The sequence below is a fragment of the Chionomys nivalis genome, chromosome X (assembly GCF_950005125.1).
Source record: "Chionomys nivalis chromosome X, mChiNiv1.1, whole genome shotgun sequence".
Lineage (NCBI taxonomy): Eukaryota > Metazoa > Chordata > Mammalia > Rodentia > Cricetidae > Chionomys > Chionomys nivalis.
The window spans coordinates 98241272-98259966 of record NC_080112.1 but is presented as its reverse complement, the minus strand read 5'-3'; the positions used below and the strand labels follow the sequence as shown (position 1 = coordinate 98259966).

The following is an 18695-nucleotide window of genomic DNA, read 5'->3' as shown; positions in this document are numbered from 1 at the left end:
GACTTGCTGAAGCAGTGACTTTTCACTGGAGTTACTAACAGGAGTATGGGGAAGGGCTCACTTTACAGTGAGCAGGGCTAACTCAAAAGCAGCCACATCACCAAAGCCCTTCTCATCACAGGTGATGTTCACAAAGGGTTGCTTGACAGTCTCGGTATCTCTTCTCTCTGAAGCTAGGTTTCCCGGTCTCCAAACCCAGCAGCTGTTTACTCCTTATAGTGCTAGTGAGGCCCTCAAAAATATTCCAATTCTCTGTTCTCGCAGACGTTTGTCTGCTCCCAAGATTTCCTGATCCCTCCTGGACAGTGTTTCAATTGGAGGAAGCCACGATCCAAAAGCAGGCAGTGCACATGTGCCTACATTAAAACATGCCCCCTCCCACACTTACCCTGCCACACCCAAGAAAGTGAATTCTTTCATTTGCAACAGCATATATGGAATATGTATGGCATGACAGTAGCCAGGCCTGCCCAGGCCCAATTCTCTACCTTCTCACAGGCTGTAGAAATCTCAGTCAGATTCATGGGAGCAGAGTTGAACTGTGAACCTGGAGGGTATAGAGAATGGAGAAATAGTAAAGTGAGTTGAATTTTCTTTTTTCTTCTATTTTTAATGTGTTTTTCTAATTACTTTTTTCAAGACAGGGTTTCTCTGTAGCTTTGGAGCCTATCCTGGAACTAGCTCTTGTAGACCAGGCTGGCCTCGAACTCACAGAGGTCCACCTGCCTCTGATTCCTGAGTGCTGGGATTAAAGGCGTGTGCCAACACTGCCCGGCCCTAATTACTTATTTTTTAAAAAACAATCTTTTCTCATTTTACATACCAATCCCAGTTCCCACTCCCATCCCTCCTCCTGTTCCCCCTACCTTCCCCCATCCCACCTCCCCATCCACACTCCTCAGAGAGGGTAAGACTTCCCATAGGAAGTCAACAATGTCTACCACATCACTTTGAGGCAGGAGCAAAACCCTCACCCATTATATCTAGGCTGAGCAAGGTATCCCTCCAAAGAGAATAGTATCCCAAAAAGCCAGAACAAGCAGTAGGGATAAATCCTGGTCCTACTGCCAGTGGCCCCGCAGTCTGCCCCAGTCATACAACTGTTACCCACATTCAAAGGGACTAGTTTGGTCCTATGCTGGTTCCCCTGCTGTCAGTCCAGAGTCCGATTAGCTCAGGTGAGCTGTCCTGTGGATATCCCCATCATGATCTTGACACCTTTGCTCATATTATCGCTCCTCCCTGTCTTCAACTGGAGCTTGGCTAACACGGCACCTTCAACACTCAGCCAGTGACTGTGGATCTCTGCATCTGTTTCCATCAGTTGCTAGATGAAGGCTCTACAATGAAAATTAAAGTAATCACCAATCTGATTGCAGGGGAAGGACAGTTCTGGCACCCTCTCCACTACTACTTAGTGTTTTAGCTTGGGGTCATCCTTGTGGATTCCTGGGGATTTCCCTAGCGCCAGGATTCTCACTAGCCCCGTAATGGCTCCCTCAATCAAGATATCTCCTTCCTTGCTCTCCCTCTCTGTCCTTGCCCCATCTCGACCATCCCATTCTTTCATTTTCTCCTCCCCCCTCCCCTCCACCGCTGTCCCTTCTCCCACCCCCTCCAAGGCTCCCAATTTTCTTAGAATATTTAGGCAAGTGCAAGGCCCTGGGTTCAGTCCTCAGCTCCAGGGTTGGCGGGGGGGCGGGGGGGCAAAATAACAAAAAAGACAAAAAAAAAAAAAACATGAGGTAACTGGCACACACAGTTTTTTTAACTTCATTTCACATTCCAACCACAGTTCACTGTCCCACCCTCCTCTAACCCCTCCCCCCACCTACCCCTGAGCCTATCCCCCATCCACTCCTCCCAAGGGGTAAGTAAGGCCTCCCACGGGGAGTCAACAAAGTCTGGTGTATAACTCGAAGGCAGGACCAAGCCCTATCCTCCAATATCTAGGTTGAACACAGCAGCCCACCATAGGGAATGGGCTCCGACAAGCTCTAGTTCATGGACCAGGGATAGATCCTGGTCCCACTGTACTTACTCATAAGTGAAATAATAGATGTTAAGCAAAGGATAACCAGGTTACAATCCACAGCTCCAGAAAAGCTAGGTAACAAGTAGGATCCTAGGAGGGATACATGAATTGCCCTGGAAAGAAGAATTAGATGAACTCGTGAGTTGAATTTTCAATTAGATGGGAGGGATTTTTTTTTTAGATTACTGTAATTGATAGGGACTACGATTAATACCAGGGAGCTATATGTTTCCAAATCACTAAGGAACCATTTCAAATGTTCACATCAGAAAATACCACCATTTTAGGTGTCCGATAAGTCAGTTCTTTTGATTTCATCATTCTATTTACATACAAATAATATGCATATACAACTTTTCAATGTACAGGAAAATAGGGTGCCAGATGCTGGTAGCACACACCTTGAATCCCAGCACTAGGGAGGCAGAAACAAGCAGATTTCTGTGTGTTTGAGGCTAGCCTGGTCTACAGAACAAATTCCAGGACAGCCAGGTCTACACAGAGAAACTCTGTCTCAGAAAACAAATAAACAATCCCCCCAGAAGAAATAAAAGGATAATATACACCATATAGTGGTGTGGTGTGGCACAATTCTGTATTCTGTCAATTATGTTTTAAATAAACGCTGATTGGCCAGTAGCCAGGCAGGAAGTATAGGAGGACAACCAGACAGGAAATAGAGGTGGAACAATGAGAACAGGAGTATTCTGGGAGGAAGGAAGCTCTTCCCCCAGTCCTGTCCAGACACAGCAGAAGCAAGATGTGACCTGCCCCACTGAAAAAGGTATGGAGCCATGTGGCTAACATATACTAGAATAATGGGCTAATAATATAAGTTATAAGAGCTAATACGAAGCCTGAGCTAATGGGCCAGTCAGTTTATAACTTATGGTGACCTCTGTGTGATTTTCTTTGGGACTAAACAGCTGTGGGAACTGGTGGGAGGACAGAAACACCCCAAAAAGCGGACCCTCATGTTACAGTGGTGGCCTTTAATCCCAGTACTTGGGAGGCAGACACAGACGGATCTCTGTGAGTTCGAGGCCAGCCTAGTCTACAGAGAGTGAGTCCCAGAACAGGCTCCAAAGCTACAGAGAAACCCTGTTTATTTGCCTTAGTCTCTAGTTTAGTATCATTCATATCTATCCTTCCAAAGAGAAGTCCTGTGTAAGGGGAGCTAGGAATGAAAACTTCTGAAGGAAATGCCATGCTGGGAGCACAAATAAACCAGTCAATATCCCCTTTCCCCTGGCACCAGGAACAATACTAATTTCCTAGTCCTGGGCAGTAAACTCAAGTGCCTATTTTCTTTTTTTTTTTTCTTTTTCTTTTTTTTTTTTTTTTTTTTGGTTTTTCGAGACAGGGTTTCTTTGTGGCTTTGGAGCCTGTCCTGGAACTAGCTCTTGTAGACCAGGCTGGTCTTGAACTCACAGAGATCTGCCTGCCTCTGCCTCCCAAGTGCTGGGATTAAAGGCGTGTGCCACCACCGCCTGGCCCAAGTGCCTATTTTCTTGAACTTTGTTTTCACTTTTTTTTTCTCTTTTAACACCACTAAGGAAAATGGGGAGACAAACTGACAATTTCTGGTTCCCCAAATTCTGCCAAAACTATAGATAGGTAGATTAAGATTCATGGGAGCTGGAGAAATGGCTTAGCATTTAAAAGCACTTGCTGCTCTCCCAAAGTACTTGAGTTCAGGTCCCAGCACCCATATCAGGTGGCTCACAACCACCTGTGACTTCAGCTCCAAGGGACCCAACACCCTTTTTTTGGTCTCTGTAGGCATCTGCATACATGTTACATACAGACAGCCACAAGCACAAATGCATATAATATTAAAAATAATAAAACTGCACCCTTTAAAAACTCGTTCATATATATGCACACTGTGGTTTTATCAATTTATTTATATTCACGTGGGAGACGATTCTCACCTAGGCCCAGTCTTATGCTGTGAGCTCCCACAACACTTTCAGGTTCCCCAATTTCAGCTCTGTATTAGGCATCAGGAGAATAGTAGTTCCATCTCCAGGGAATTTATTTAGGTTTACATTTGGGTGCCCAACTCTCTGTGCTAAGCACTCCTTTCGCTGGTTTGGAGGTACAGAGAAATTTGAGAAACACAAACCATGACTGCCAACACAGTTGTTTCTCTGGTGAACAAAGCTGCTGATAGCATGATTCAAAATGCGTTTAGAGTTTAGGGCAGGTACACAGTGGTGAGTGTGAGCTAGCTGAGGGAAAATGTGAATTTCAAATGCTCATGAGAGTTAAGCCTATCCCTGAGTTCCTGTATTACTGTCCTAACTAGAGATTACAGGCTCTATGTGGAGTGGGAAATTCTATCTACCATCAAGTAAGATTCTTTTTCAGGTGTCCCGCTACTGACTGGGCAAATGGTCTGACCAGGATTAAGCTGTTCGGGGACAAGAGTTACACCCTGTCAGTCCAAGTTGGTCCAATCTGGTGCACAGAAACATAAATTAATCAGAAACATGCCTTAAAGGAAGTTTTACTGTATTTTATTTCCAAAGTATGTTTATGCACCAAAATTTTAACACCGAAGTTCCTGTCCCAGACTCCTACAGGGCAGTCTTGTGATTCCAGATGAGTTTTCCTAACACAATATGGAACAGCCTCCAAACCATTAATTTTATAATAACTGTCCATGTTGCAAAACAGATGCCAACTGGTAGGCTGCACAGGGCAAAAATAAAGGGTCACTTCCTTTTGCTCATCCAGAGCTTCAAAGGTAGTACTCACAAAAGCAACCAGTCTGGCACTGGGTACTTTAAAAAAAAAAATCGACTTACCTACCCGCAGCACAACTGGAAACCAAAGCACTAAACTCATTCTGTCCAGACACAACACAGATATGTGTATTCTGACTAGCAATAGCTTACTGATCTTACCTTCCCTTGTCTGTCCACTGCTGCCCTCCCTTAGATCCTGCCAGCTGCTCACCAATAATAACTGGAGGATGCTCCACTCTTATCAATACACCAGAAACAGCAATATGTTTCCTCATGAAACTTCATAACTGGTTTGACCCCGTGGAGTCCCTAAGCACCAGAGATGTTTTATAATCTTAATTCCTGGTATAGGATCCCCACTGTCCCACTATTCCAAATTAAGGCACTTCTGCACAGCAAAGAAAACAAAAGTACAGAGACAACACTCAAGTTGTAAGACAATTGAAAGGTAACTATTAGGAGGTTTAGTATCAGTACCTATAAGGAATTCAAGTCTATATACAGCAGGAGAAAAAAACTCAATTTAAAAATGACTAAAAACCTAATAGACTTCTAACAGACCTTAGCACAACTGACACCATGTTAGAGATACTATTCTGACCTTAAAACCCAGTAAGTAGGCCCCAATACCTGTCAAAATGGGTACAAGGATCTAGTCCACCAAAGACCTAATCTGTAGTTCCAAGAAAGCCCCCTGTGAACCTTGCTTTCTGGCCTCTGTAGTTCTGCTTCTTGCTATCTGAAGTTTGATGATCAGGATGCAGTTTTTGTGCATAAAATACAAAGGACTGTAAGGCTCAGGGCTGCACGATTTGACCAAGTTCCTTGTGCAGCTGCCAGCAAACACCTTCTCTTTAATCTCAGCACCTGGGAGGCAGAGGCAGGCGGATTCCTGAGTTTGAGGTCAGCCTGGTCTACAGAGTGAGTTCCATAACAGCCAGGATTGTTACATAGAAAAACCCTGTCTTGAAACGCCCCCCCCCCAAAAAAAAAGCCAGGTGGTGGTGGCGCATGCCTTTAATCCCAGCACTCGGGAGGCAGAGGCAGTTGGATCTCTGGGAGTTCGAGGCCAACCTGGTCTACAGAGCTAGTTCCGGGATAGGCTCTAAAAAACTACAGTAAAGGGCTGGAGAAATGGCTCAGTGGTTAAGAGCATTACCTGCTCTTCCAAAGGTCCTGAGTTCAATTCTCGGCAAACACATGGTGGCTCACAACCATCTGTAATGAGGTCTGGTGCCCTCTTCTGACCTGCAGACATGCACACAGACAGAATATTGTATACATAATAAATAAATATTTTTAAAAATCTACAATAAAACCCTGTCTCAAAAAAAACAAAACAAAACAAAAAAAAAGTGTCTGTGTCTCTGGTGAGCTTACCTTGCATGTTGTAGAAGGAGCAGTGGGTTGTGTCCCGCTGCCCGGCTAGCTTAACCCCTGAAATAGCCACACAGAAATTGTATTAATTAAATTACTGCCTGGCCCATTATTTCTAGCCTCTTATTGGCTAACTCTCAATCTTGATTAACCCATTTCTATTACATCTGTGACTGTGACTTACTGGCAAGATTCTAACCTACATGTTGTCTGCCACACTTCCCTTCTTTCCAGCATTCTGTTCTGTCTACTCTGCCCACTCAAGGGCTGCCCTATCAAAGACCGAGGCAGTCTCTTTATTCAACCAATGAAAGCAACACACAAACAGAAGAACCTCCTACACCATTTGCAAGTATTGGTGCTAATTATAAACAATTGGTTTCTTTGTTTTTCCAGACAAGTTCTCCTTATATAGGTCAGGGTTGCCTTTAAATTGTGATTTTTCCTTCCTCTGCTTCCCAAGTACTGAAATTACAGGCATACCAGACTAGGCTCTACTAATGATAAGCTGTTTCTATTATGCTAAGGAGATAGCTCACTCAGTAAAGTACTTGCCATGCAGGCGTGAGTCTAGGGTAAAAGAGCCAACTGGAGCAAGAGACCAACCAATCACTGAGCACCCTGACTCTGAACCCAGAGCCAGGGAAAGAAACACACCCTGGATCTGAGACCTGAGCCAGGGAAACAACATCTTTATCCCTGAACCCAGGACCAAAGAAACAGATCCTGAGTCTGAAACCAGTGCCAAAGAAACACATTGTCCCTAGAATCAGAGTCAGTGAAAGAAATATGCTCTGGCCCTAAGATTAGAGCCTAAAGGCTAAAAAAGACCAGTGAAAGAAACACAGTTTGGTCTTGAGATCACAGCCATCACTGCTCCTGACCAACTACACTAACCAATCCCTGAGCAGGAAAAACTGACCAATCCCCCTTCGCCCTGGGAAAACTCCACCCCTAAGAAGCCCTATATAAACTTCTCTGCAGCTTCAGTTAGAAGTCACTTTCCTGGACTCCTTCCCAAGTAAATCTCTTTCTCAAAAGAGTCTTGGGTGAAGACCTTCATTTGCCAGCAGAGAAGAAGAACCTGGGCCAGCAGAGAAGAAGAACCTGGCTGGGATGTCCCTCAGGGGACCGAACTGAAAAACCTTGCTGAGTTGCTCCTTAGGGGGCTGAGCAGGGTGGTGGAGCAGAACAGAAGAAGCTTGCTAGGACGCTCCTTAGGGGGCTGAGCAAGGCTGCGGAGCAGAGCAGAAGAAGCTTGCTAGGACGCTCCTTAGTGGGGCTGAGCAAGGGAGCTGAGCAGAACAGAAGATCCTTGCTAAGACTCTCCTTAGGGGGCTGAGCAAGGCTGCGGAGCAGAGCAGAAGAAGCTTGCTAGGACGCTCCTTAGTGGGGCTGAGCAAGGGAGCTGAGCAGAACAGAAGATCCTTGCTAAGACTCTCCTTAGGGGGCTGAGCAAGGCTGCGGAGCAGAGCAGAAGAAGCTTGCTAGGACGCTCCTTAGTGGGGCTGAGCAAGGGAGCTGAGCAGAACAGAAGATCCTTGCTAAGACTCTCCTTAGGGGGCTGAGCAAGGCTGCGGAGCAGAGCAGAAGAAGCTTGCTAGGACGCTCCTTAGTGGGGCTGAGCAAGGGAGCTGAGCAGAACAGAAGATCCTTGCTAAGACTCTCCTTAGGGGGCTGAGCAAGGCTGCGGAGCAGAGCAGAAGAAGCTTGCTAGGACGCTCCTTAGTGGGGCTGAGCAAGGGAGCTGAGCAGAACAGAAGATCCTTGCTAGGACTCTCCTTAGGGGGCTGAGCAAGGCTGCGGAGCAGAGCAGAAGAAGCTTGCTAGGACGCTCCTTAAGTGGGGCTTGAGCAAGGCGGTGGAGCAAAACAGAAAAATCTGGCTGAGACCTCCTTAGGGGATTGAGCGAGGGGGCGGAGCACAACAGCAGAACCTTGCTGAGGCCTCCTGGGGGGGAGGGGGCTGAGCAAGGCGGGGTAGAAAAGTAACAACTTCTCACAGAGCTCTGCGGGGGCTTCCCCTAGCGGAGTAAACAGAAGAAACATCTTGGGCAGGGAAAGAAACAGATAGCTCTGCTAGGACGGTCCTGTAAGGGAACAGAGCAGAGCTCAGCAGTAGCGGCTCCAGGAGAAGAGCAGGATCCCTATATCCTGCGGGGAGACCCTCCCCCGCCATACCCCACCTTCAGGCACCTTGGCTGCCCTAGTCAGGACAGCTGTCAGGGCTGAGCTGTTCCCCTGGCAGCTGGAGCCTTCAGGTAGCCTGGCTTCCTGAGAAGTCAGGATATCTTTGCAGCTTCAGAGCTGGAAGACTCATTCCTCTACAATGAGGGCCTGAGTTCATTCCCTAAAACACCTAAAAATGCAGTGTGTGTGTGGTGGCTGTTAATATGTCTAAAATTTATTTCTCTTCAAACATTCTTATAAGCTCCAGGGAGCCAATTTGACCTACCTAAACAGACCAGACTCACCCGATAAGTATCATTTAATTCTTTTCTTGTCATTCCTGGTATGGGGAACCCCTAAACCCCCTCCCCCTCTATCTTCCATCTTGGGACTCTCCTCTATTAATCACTAGGATCTAATTTTTTCCCTCCCAAACATAATTTTTGTCTTTCCAACATCTTGCGAGGTCCAAACTACCAGCCGACCCAGTTCCTCAGAGCCTGGAAGATACAGCCGTGATCAGCCACCCCAGGATGTGGTCAAACATCCCAACTGCTCGACAACCACAAAGTCAGCATGAAGCAGTCATGAGAGACCTTACGGTGCCCCATTCCCACCCATTAAGATCCCCGAACCCCCCCCAAATTTTTCTAATAAACAAAAGGGCCCTCGTGACCCACGTGTGCACATGTGTGGTTACCTCCATGTGTGACTTAACTAAAGCTCTTTTGTGCATGCGTGGGTCGCCCGTCATCTGTGTCAACAGTGTCTGATGTAGTCACGTCTTCACCCTGTGCACATGTGCTAGGCAGTCTTTAAAAGCTGGACACGCCATCTTTGCCCTCTCCCCCATCCCCACACGTTTCCTCAGGCCTGTGAGCACCCCTTCCTAAATGGGTTTGTTTGCATCTCGTGTCTTCTTCTCACTCGCGTCGGACATTTCAGTGGCCCTACCACTATTAGGCAGAGATAAACAAACCCCTGGACCCTGTGTCAAAAAAACCAGCTGAACCTGAGTGTGGTGGTGCACATTAGTCCCAGGACTCAGTAAGCAGAGGCAGGCAGATCTTTTTGAGTGACAGTGCAACATGAACCTCTCTCAAAAAAACGGTGGATGGTGCTGAGTTGGGAGCATAGCCCCCAGGCCCTGGCATCCATCCCAGCTTCCCTTACCTGGGAGTTGCTTTGGTCTGGACTCCAAATCCCAGCATGCCAGGTCCTGACCCCTCCCTGGAGGAGAAACACGTGGTTTTCGGGTCTGCATGGGCTCCCTGATGTCATGTCTCCCCACCATGTGCTCGGCCATTCTTAATAAGACGATAGGCATTTTGATTTGGCCTAATTGAATTTCTTGTGCCAGTGGAGTTGCCCTTTTTCTTATTTCTTATTTAACAGATGGTACAAAGGTGGAGCACTGGCACACACAGGCATCAGTATGCATGCATATAGACACAAATTTTTCCAGGTGACATGTAAACAAACTCCTTTTGGGAGTGTTTTAGGCTTCCAAGAGTTCCCAAGTGGTATGAGTCCCCAGGAATTAGGAATCCCACAAGAAATACCATTTGAAAAAAGAAAAAGAAAAAAAGAAAAAGAAATACCATTTGGCAGTAGGAATGGATCAACCTAAAGGTCCTGGTATGTGGAGGAAGGACTAGTTCCCAGTTCTTTTAACCCGATTCCATAGCTCAAACTATAGTCACATATTTCCTAATATTTGTTACATTTTTTTCTATAACACTGCCAAGGGCAAAGCAGAGAGAGAGAGAGAGAGAGAGAGAGAGAGAGAGAGAGAGAGAGAGAGAGAGAGAGAGAAGACAGGTCTTTCCTTTGTTTTAACAAAATAAATACTATTTTTCTTGCTACTAGGAAAGTGCATTCTGAGCCAGGTCAACGGGAACACTACTTGGTAACTTGCACTGAAACCCTCCAGCAACACTTTCATGTTTACATGTGAGCTCTGTTCCAGGATGTGTTCAAATGTTTGACATTATAACATAAAGTTTTGCTTTACTTGCTGCCCGAAAGATGTGAAAGCGGTCCAATCAAAGAGAGCACTCTGCCAATCCTTCCCCCAGGGCAGTCTCCAGGTCCCTAACTCTTTGTGCTGTGATTGCTCCAATTCAAAAATAAATGACAACTCCAGAATGTAAAGTGCGGCGAAAATAAAACCTAATTTCCTCCCGGCACACAGCCTTCGGGGGAAGCCACAGAATGTACCAGCAGCAGCAGCCAATAATTTGTACCAAAAAACAACCATCCCACCTAAGGCCGAATGAATTTGAAACCAAGGGCCCAATGAGTACCGGCCAGCAACACTTTCTTCCGAGATCTTTTCTCCGCTTTATCTTCCAGCGTCCATCCTTGCAGACGGCTGCTCGCGGACCGCCAACAACCTAAATAAAACAAAAACAAAAACCAAACACCGAGATCAGCACACCGGAAACAGCTATACACCCCGGTGTGGCGTCATCAACAGTCGCCGTGAGTTCGTTCAGTCTCTTATTCCCACCTCATTTCAGTTCCCGTCTCTTTGAGCCTCCTGTGGCTGTACGTTTCTAGCCTTGATTCAGAAAGACGAACCGCAACATCCCGCCTTGTCCCGCCTCTCCCCTGAGGCCGATCGGCCCAGACCTGCGGCCTCCAGGGAGTAGCGGCAGCCTCAGTAGCCACACCGGACCGGGTTCCAAAAGCCTTTGCGAAGGTCGCAGCCCCTGAGAAGCTCGCGGCATCCTTCCTGTGTCACCTAGGAGACGGTCCCACCCCACCGAGCGTTCTGCCGACGTCCGCCGCCCGCTCCAACCTCCAGCCCTGAGAGTTGCTAGGCGTTGGCGGGCTAGTTCACTGTTACAGCCGAGCATCTTTTATACCGAAGCATGTAAAATGACTGGTGTTCAGGTGGAAACTCTATTGGTCCCCCCTCCCTCCCGCCATCTCTCTTCAAACCCTTTCAGGCATGAGAAAACCCGCCCTTTGTCAGCTCCTCCCCCAGAGATGCTGAAGACCACACCTACAGGGCATTTAAACTGTCCCCCTAGAGACCGGCTATGTGGTTTATTGGTCTCTTTTCCCCTTTTCTCTGGTGGCCCAGAAATCATCCGGGAGCTCGTACTCATTAAATCTGGACTTTTCACCTTTAATTCGGTTTGAAAGGTTCAGTATCTGCGTGCAGAGATCTTTCAACTGTTTCTCCTCTTTCTCATTTGTTGGAGGTTGATTCACAAGGTTACCAATCACTGTGAAGTTGAAATTCATTTTATGTGATAGTTCATCGTGACCCATTTAAGCTACTGGAGATGAAAAGTTTTTACGCCCCGTTAAGCCTCTCAGCCGATGCAATAATCCAAATCAGACCAAATCAAACCGAATTAGAAAAAGCCAAGGGTTTTTTTTTTTTTTTCCCCTAACAGATATCACGGAAGAAAAAGCCCAGGTTTAATGGAAGCCAGCACTCCTGGCAGAAAGACCGGAAAAACCACGGAGAGGGGAAAGGAAGACTGGAAAAGACCACGTGTTTGTTTGAGCGGGGGGGGGGGGGGGGGGGGGGTGACGTAGTTTAAATACCCTGTGGGCGTGGTCTTGAGTCTCTCTGGGGAGGGGTCACCTTTTGGTTGCTTTCTCGTAGGTGGAGTCTGGACTGAGGCAACTACCAGAGGAGGGGTCCTGGAACGCATTTCAGACTCCCAGGACACGTGGATGCCAGAGGCTGGGGTGACACTTCCAACCAAACACATGATTTTTTTTTTTTTGCCTTAAGAATAACCAATTTAGCAGGGCTGTGGTGGCGCACACCTTTAATCCCAGCACTTGGGAGGCAGAGGCAGGCAGATCTCTGTGAGTTCAAGACCAGCCTGGTCTACAAGAGCTAGTTCCAGGGGCTGGAGAGATGGCTCAGTGGTTAAGAGCACTGACTGCTCTTCCAGAAGTCCTGAGTTCAATTCCCAGCAACCACATGGTGGCTCACAGCCATCTATAATGAGACCTGGCACCCCCTTCTGGCTTGCGGGCACACATGGAAGGAATGCTGTACACATAATAAATAAATAAATATTTAAAAAAAAAAAAAAAGAGCTAGTTCCAGGACAGGCTCCAAAACCACAGAGAAACCCTGTCTCGAAAAACCAAAAAAAAAAGAATAACCAATTCATGCTGTATAACCTATTCCAGAGCCTCTCTTCAAATAATGGCAAAAGCAGTTTGTTTGCCTTTATCTCTTTCCCTCCCCTCCCCATGTCCTACCCTGTTTTTCTCATTGTCCTGCACTTGTCAGCATGCCCTCCATAAATCACTTGCCCCTGGTCCTGCTCAGCTTCTATTTTCAGAAAATCATACGGGTGACTCCTATCTAGCCCATATTTTTCAGAGACTGTGTAAAGCAGGCCTGTGTGCTCTCCCTGTGTTGGTGTTGGCAGAAAAGCTATATACATCCACAGGAGTCAGGAGTGTGATAAAGTACAAGTGTAAAAGCCTCTCAAATCAGACTTGAACATGTGGCCTAACTTTAAAATGAGGTACACTTTGTTCCTAACATCTCCTGTTTTGCTGAGACCGACACACCATATTCTGTCAAATTGGAAAGGATGATATGTGTGTAATTTCATTGTAAGTCCTTGCCACTGCAGGACATGAAAAATGCTTACAATTATTAGGCAGAGGTGTTTATTAAATGTTTTAATTAGATTACAATTATTTTGTGTTAGCTGTTCTTGTTATGATAGAAATGATCATAAACTGATTTTATCAACTGCTTTGTTGTCATTTATTTATCTGTAAACCCCAATATGAAAATGAAGGAGGAACTCTGACTCAGTGACTAAAGCCTGGTCTAGGGATGTAGCTCAGTGACAGAACACTTGCTTAGTGTGTACAAGACACTGGGTTCAGTCTACGGTAACAACAAAACACCTGAAACCCCAAACCCTTCATCCAAATTGTGGACTCATTCCTTGTCTCTGCAGCCCTCACAATCTTATAGCTTATAAGAGGACTCATAAGTAGGCAAGCTCTACGTGTTATGGTTCAAAGAATAAACAGTAATTGGTTGATTGACTTTGTTTTTTCGAGACAGGATTTCTCTGTAGATCACTTAGACCCGCCTGCCTCTGCCTCCCGAGGGCTGGGATTAAAGGTGTGCACCACCGCCCGGCTAGAACCAGTGATTTAAACCATGCTCTGTGGTAGGTTGAACAGCAGCTCATTCAAAAGATATATCTACATCTTCATATGTGGGGCCTGTGAATGTTACTGTAGATGAGAAAAATAGTAGATTCAGTTAAGGATTTTGAATTGAGGACTATATACTGAAATAGATCGTTATGACTGAAGCCTTGTGACAGTGTGGTTACAGACATAAGGCAAAATCTGGCAAATATGCACAAAGGTAAATGTTGTCAGGACTACGATGCAATGTAAAGATGAAGTCACAAGTACCGGAAGGTATGTGCAGCCACCAGAAGCTGAAAGAGAAGGAACTTTTTCTCCTCCTTGCAGCTCTGGAGTGAGTGTGGCCTTCCCAGACTTCAGACTTTCAGCCTCCAGAACTGCCTGAAAAGAAATTGAAATTTTCATTGTCTTAAGTTACCAGCTTTGTGGAGTTGTTTACATTAACTTCAGAAATCCAAAATAGCACTCAAGACTAAAGAATTTCTTGTCCTAGGTCATGAAACTGAAAAGACCTTGGTTCAGAATAGTTATTTCAGGATATGAGAATGCTTCTTGAGGGAGAATTTGTCTTTGTTAAAAACAGAAGAGAGAGAGAGAGAGAGAGAGAGAGAGAGAGAGAGAGAGAGAGAGAGAGAGAGAAGAGAGGAGAAGAATAAATACAAACCGGACTCTCTGAATGTGGCTGACAATGGAGGCTGACAGAGAAACCAATGATAAAGGCACTGAGATTTGATCCTACATCATGTACTGGCTTTTTGGGATCCTAGTCTGTTTGGATGCACACCTTCCTAGGCCTGGATGGAGGGGGGAGGGCCTTGAACTTCCCACAGGGCAGGGTACCCTGTCCTCTCTTAGGACTGCAGTGGGAGGGTGAGTGGGGGAGCAGGAGGGAAATGGGAGGAGGGGAGGAGGTGGAAATTTTGAATGGTATTATTTATAAAGCAAAAAATAAAATAATATGTTTGAGAAAAGAAATAAATAAAATAAATAATCGGTAATGCTTTGACCCCTGGAGATTATACCTTACCATGGATAGTTTGGACAATTATCGCTCTTTCTGCAGACTTCAGTCTGGGCCTGGACCCTATTCCCTTGCTTTGAGCAGCATTCTTAGCCATAACTTCTATCATGGTCATTACAAAAATTTGTCTGGCTCCTACATTTAGATGTGTGATTTTCTTCTTCTTCTTCTTTTTTTTTTTTTTTGTTTTGTTTTGTTTTTCGAGACAGGGTTTCTCTGTGGCTTTGGAGCCTGTCCTGGAACTAGCTCTTGTAGACCAGGCTGGTCTAGAACTCACAGAGATCCGCCTGCCTCTGCCTCCCAAGTGCTGGGATTAAAGGCGTGCGCCACCACCGCCCGGCTAGATGTGTGATTTTCTATCACATCCACTTTTCCATCTAATGTTCCAACAAATTGTCGTATGGCAAGAAGTACAAGGAAATCTGACATGCAAATTCTGACAAAACTCAAAACATGGAGGCTCAAATAACCATACATGAGAGGTTGACGCGTCGTTGTGACACCTTGAATAGTGAAGATATGGAATGATTACACCATGCTATTTTATTTTATGTGCAGGGCCCTACAGGGCAGTCCAAGCTGGACTTCAACTTTTGCCAATCCTCCTGCCTCAGCCTCCTGAGTGCAGAGATTGCTGGCACGAGTCATATTCCTGGCTTACACCCTGAGTTATTAATAGTTTCTCCTTTTGTGTAGGCAAAAATCTACAGTCCCCAGGAGGGACTGAGAACAAAAACTGCCTAGCTGTACACTCAGCTTCTTATATAAATTCACCATGAAAGTAAACTTACAAACTGAGTACAAGATTCTTTGGACTGTAATATGGCTCATGATATTTGCTGAAATAAAACATTCCTGGGAAATGTAAACATACTAGTTTTTGGATACAGCATGCTCCTAGGCCTCAGGATGCTGCCTAAGGGGTTTCCACTTGCCCAACACTTATTTTCAAAATGCTGCACAACTTCCTCACTAGTCCCAGACAGACCTCTGTGGATTGCTGCACTGGGGACTGTATGCAGAACACCATCATTTGTACAGTTTTTAAATTGGCCAACTCAATTAGATCTTAAGGAACGATAATTTTGAAAGCTACATTCTCAATGCAATACATTTTCTTACAATCTAAATAAAGCAGCCACATTCAGCTGGCATGTCAATACCTCCCTCCAGAACATAGGGCTGGCTAGCTATATCTCTGAAATTCACATTCTTGGATTGAAGTAATCACTTTGGGGGGGAATATTGGTGAGGTGAAAGGGTAAAGGGTGCAGTTCTGTGGTTGAACAGTTGTGAGGCATGCTCAAAGGTCCTCTGTTCACTTCCCACCATATAGTGATGTACACGTGTTTAAAACTTGCAGATTTTGGTTATCCTTTGAACAAATTACCATAACTTCATATCATTTATACACTCTAGAGATGATTTAACGTCTTTTGGGAAATGTGTGTAGATTATGTAAGCATTGCAGCTCAGATGGAAAGGGATCCTGGCAGTCGGGAGCCAAGGAATAAGTGCTACAGCTCAGACACAAAAGAATACCGGTAGTCAGGGACCAGGGAATGCTGAGTCCCTGACTCAGCTTGGATGGAAGTATATTCTGGCATGGGGACCAGGAAATAACACAGGTCACGGACGCTTACAGCCTGGCTCTGGGGAAAGGTTTTGTCCAATGTAACAACTCTGCTCTGATAGGAGAGGGCTTCCTGAACCATAGATGTAACAGTTCGGCTGGTGCCCCAGCATGTAACAACTCCATTCTGCTGGGTGTTACAAGCCCTTCCCCGCTCTGCCTCTGCTCTGAAGTCTTCACCCAAACCTCATTCAAGAAGAAGGAATGCAGGAGAGTGGCTGCCTCTGCGAGGGTGGAAAAAGAGCAACACCAAACTTAACAGACACAGGATTTTTTTTTCCTTTGGTATTTCAAGACAGGGTTTCTCTGTGGCTTTGGAGCCTGTCCTGGAACTAGCTCTTGTAGACCAGGCTGGCCTCAAACTCACAGAGATCCGCCTGCCTCTGCCTCCTGAGTGCTGAGATTAAAGGTGTGCGCCACCACTGCCCAGCCAGACGCAGGATTTATATAGGGTTTCTTAGTGGAGGAGTTTTTCCCTGGAGAAGATTTTCAGGGTGGGAATTAGATTTCAGTCTGTTGAGCTCAGATTGGCTAGATCTGAGGCTCAGGATTGGTATTTCTATTCAAGGATTGTCTGGTTTTTGGCTCAGGGATTGTTTTTCTGTTTAGGGATTGGCTGGTTTTTCGGCTCAGTGATTGTCTGGTTTTCGGCTCAGGGATTGTTTTTCTGCTTAGGGATTGGCTGGTTTTCGACTCAGGGACTGGTTTTTCTGTTCAGGGATTAGCTAGTTTTCGGTTCAGGGATTGTCTGGTTTTCGGTTCAGAGATTGTTTTTCTGCTCAGGGATTGTGCTCAGGAATTGTCTGGTTTTCGGTTCAGAGATTGTTTTTCTGCTCAGGGATTGTCTGGTTTTCGACTCAGGGATTGGTTTTTCTGCTCAGGGATTGGCTGGTTTTCGGCTCAGGGATTGTTTTTCTGCTCAGGGATTGTCTGATTTTCAACTCAGGGATTGTTTTCCTGCTTAGGAATTGTCTGGTTTTCGACTCAGGGATTGTTTTTCTGTTTAAGGATTGTCTGGTTTTCGGCTCGCGGATTGTTTTTCTTATCAGGGATTGTCTGGTTTTCGACTCGGATTGTTTTTCTGCTTAGGGATTGGCTGGTTTTCGACTCAGGGATTGGTTTTTCTGTTCAGGGATTGGCTAGTTTTCGGTTCAGGGATTGTTTTTCTGCTTAGGGATTGGCTGGTTTTCTGCTCAGGAATTGTCTGGTTTTCGGTTCAGAGATTGTTTTTCTGCTCAGGGATTGTCTGGTTTTCGACTCGGATTGTTTTTCTGCTCAGGGATTGGCTGGTTTTCGACTTGGATTGGTTTTTCTGCTCAGGGATTGGCTGGTTTTCGGTTCAGGGATTGGTTTTCTGCTCAGGGATTGGCTGGTTTTCAGTTCGGGGGGGGGATTGTTTTTCTGATCAGGGATTGGCTGGTTTTCGACTCAGGGATTGGTTTTTCTGCTCAGGGATTGGCTGGTTTTCTGCTTCTGGATTGGTTGGTTTTCTGCATAGTTGATCAGGGGCATATTTGGCTCTGGGTTCACGACCAAATTGTGTTTCTTTCACTGGCCTTTTTTAGCTTTTTAGCTTTAGTTTTGGGGCCAGGGCATATTTCTTTCACTGGCTCTGATTCTAGGGCCAAAGTGTGTTTCCTTGGCTCTGGTTTCAGAGTCAGGGTGTATTTCTTTGCTTCTGAGTTCAGGGCTAAAGCATTTCTTTCACTGGCAAGGGTCTCAGCTAGGATGTGTTTCTTTCACTAGCCCTGAAATCAGGGCCGGAGTAGGTTTCTTTGGCTGGCCATTTTATTCTACAGATAATATACAAATACCTTATCATTTTATTTAAGGACTTGAGTTTCCATCAATTTTATTTTTAGGAATTCCGTAATCAGGATTAATTAGATTTTTTTCCAGGATGTGTATATACATTTTGGTGGTGTTTTTTTTTTGTTTGTTTGTTTGTTTGGTTGGTTTTTTTTTTTTTTTTTTTGAGACAGGGTTTCTCTGTAGCCTTGGAGCCTGTCCTGGAACTACCTCTAGTAGACCAGGCTGGCCTCGAACTCCCAACAGATCTGCCTGCCTCTGCCTCCCGGTCTCTGCCTCCCGAGTTCTGGGGTTAAAGGCATGTGCCAACACCGCCTGGCTTTTTTATTTTCATTTTTTGTATATACAGTTTTAAGGGAGCATTTAAGAAGCTGGATATTAAAACAAGTTTGGAATCACTTGGCTAGAACCCAGGAAAAGTGAAGTGCTAGGAGAAAGGAGCCCCCATGTGCCACCTAGTAAGTTGGTTTGGTAAGAGCCAGCCATGAAAGGCATAACAATTTCGGGTCGAACAAGTTAAGTTGTATAACATCAACGGAAGCAGGGTTGCGGGCCATTATCAGTAGTAGTACATTAAGTCTACTCCTTTGAGAGGTAGGGAAGGCTTCACTGAAAAGATGGCATTTGAGCTGGGGATTTAGGGATTAGCAGAGGAGACTGGCAGGACATTCCAGAGTCCACAAGAGAAAGAAAGCGCCGAACACAAAAGAACCTTACCGTCCAGCAGCTCTGAGTA

At 45.6% G+C, this 18695-nt stretch overlaps 1 long non-coding RNA gene across 8 annotated transcripts in view; it reads right to left on the bottom strand.

The window, feature by feature from the left end:
• The window catches only part of LOC130868239 (uncharacterized), a 39645-nt gene extending 28506 nt beyond the window's left edge, over positions 1 to 11139 (bottom strand). For 7 of the 8 annotated variants that reach the window (XR_009056505.1, XR_009056508.1, XR_009056501.1 and 4 more), the window contains exons 1-8: positions 10846 to 11139; positions 10599 to 10729; positions 9507 to 9563; positions 6169 to 6225; positions 5948 to 6036; positions 2042 to 2148; positions 1112 to 1340; positions 489 to 547 (exon numbers count right to left, since the gene is read on the bottom strand). This is a non-coding gene — a long non-coding RNA (uncharacterized LOC130868239). The remainder of the gene's footprint in view (positions 1 to 488; positions 548 to 1111; positions 1341 to 2041; positions 2149 to 5947; positions 6037 to 6168; positions 6226 to 9506; positions 9564 to 10598; positions 10730 to 10845) is intronic. The other variant, XR_009056503.1, reaches the window with a different exon arrangement.
• Between the last annotated feature and the right edge of the window lie 7556 nt (positions 11140 to 18695).